The sequence below is a fragment of the Coenobita brevimanus genome, chromosome 111 (assembly GCF_032717465.1).
Source record: "Coenobita brevimanus isolate Jiangsu-jjx chromosome 111, ASM3271746v2, whole genome shotgun sequence".
Classification (NCBI taxonomy): domain Eukaryota; kingdom Metazoa; phylum Arthropoda; class Malacostraca; order Decapoda; family Coenobitidae; genus Coenobita; species Coenobita brevimanus.
This window is the reverse complement of record NC_137064.1, coordinates 24,670,644-24,672,627: the sequence shown is the minus strand read 5'-3', so window position 1 is coordinate 24,672,627 and position 1,984 is coordinate 24,670,644. Positions and strand designations below refer to the sequence as shown.

The 1,984-nt window shown below is 40.8% G+C and overlaps 1 pseudogene; it reads left to right on the top strand.

The window, feature by feature from the left end:
* Positions 1-431: 431 nt before the first annotated feature.
* LOC145417967 (5S ribosomal RNA) lies at positions 432-550 on the top strand (annotated as a pseudogene).
* Positions 551-1,984: the final 1,434 nt, after the last annotated feature.

Sequence of the window (1,984 nt, the reverse complement as noted above, 5' to 3'; positions counted from 1 at the left end):
TATGTGCTTGTGAAACATAATTTCCTATCATGAAGTCCAGAGTTCGCATCGGCGTCGCAAGTCTGTCTAGATAAGTAGGTAAGTCATACAAGTAATCTAGACTTATTTCAGTACTCATGACGTCCTTAACGATTGTAGTCGTGGCCGTTGGAGCTATGAGGCATCTTTGTCGTACTATATGTTTGGGGTCTAAGTGCGCATATCCTCTTGCTATGTAGAGGAGAATCCATAGCATAAGTCCCTTCATCGTAACCTACCAAAAAAAAAAATCTATTAATTTCCTATAATGCTGTGGTCGATGATAGTGATGATGCGCGTTACGGTTGATTGTTATTTCATTTATAGGAGTTTAAATCGATATTTAATTCTCGTAAATGATGTACTGTAGATTTGATTGGAACAGTTGCACCTATGTTCGATTGTTTGGTATATGAAACGGCCACACCACGTTGAGAGCACCGCTTCTCGTCCGATCAGCGAAGTTAAGCAACATTGGGTCTGGTTAGTACTTGGATGAGTGACCGCCTGGGAACACCAGATGCTGTTGGCATACGTGTGCAAGGCAGCGGCAAAGTCCGCACTTCCTACGTCAGAGGTGGTTTCCCACTCATCATCTGAAACTGCCGTATTTGTTTCTCGATATTTAGTGTGTGGTGAGGTTTGTACAAGGGGTGGGCTGCCTTGAGGCTCTCTTAATTGTGAGTCTGATGTTGTGGCAATTTGTGTGTTATCTGGTGTGTTGCCTTGGGGCTCTCTTAATTGTGAGTCTGTTGTTGTGGCAAATTGTGTGTCATCTGGTATTAACGTGGGTGGTGGCGAAAATATTCCTGTCATTAAGATATGGTGTTATGAAATACGCCTCTTGTTTATTTATGTCCTTGCAAAATAGATGAGTAAATAAGTTGAATATAGCTAATTTTAGCACTGAGAAGAAATGAGTAAGTATAATTTTACCTACTTGATACAGATTGTAGAGGTGTGTCGATACAAAAGTCGATCTCGGAAGAAAAATACAGGTTTGATTGAAGATCTCTTGATAATTCTAGTGGTGTGTTGATGGACGATATTACTCAGGAAATTCCATGGCCTGGTGCTTGTGGTGGTTAACAGCTGTCCCAGGCAAACCTCAGCATAGAACGTCAAATTTCCAACTTAACTGTGAAAATAAATGAGTATGAGTAGGAGCTATGTGAATAATGATTAATGAGTAGTGGGTGAGAAGTGCCTGGTGTCAGTCACACGTTGCTTGGCATGGCAGACTCGCGTTGTGATGTCATCTCAGCACATGGTGACGTCGGCTTCCCACACTGGTAGCTGTGGTGAGTGAATGAGTAGCGATGAGATGACGGGTGAGTAAGATGAGTTGTGAATATGGACTTGGTGTTTTACTGCGTGTCTTGACCTCTGCATCAGCGATAGCGGGAGAGAGTGGTGGGGGCTTGTGTGCTTGTTGCTTTGGTCTTTCCTCTTCTTTACTTGCTTTGTTTTATATTCTTCTTGTTGCTGCTTGAAGTTACGTGAAGATTATAGAGTTGTTTTGTAAGCTTGTAGGCTATTTGCATTGTAGGCTGTATTTTGTAGGAATTCACTGTAGACTGAAGCTAATCTTGTAGAGTCTCGCCTGCTTTTGTAGAAATTTGCTTTTGATTCGGAGACGATGTCCGTAGATTCGCTGCTACCAAATGTCATAAAAGACTTTGTGGTTCCTTTGTGGTTGAGTTATATATATATATATATATATATATATATATATATATATATATATATATATTAGACTTGTGGACGAGCGGTTTTTATATCTTGGAGTAGCTTGTAGTAGATAATCTTCTTTCCCATTTGTCATGTAGTGACAGGAGAGGTAAAGAATAGTATGGGACTATTTTTATTTGTCTTGGAAATATTAACAAGTCTCTCACACAGAGCGGAGTATAGAGTCCAGTCCAGCTAGCTATCTCTCTGTCTCGCTCTCTCTGTCTCTCTCTCA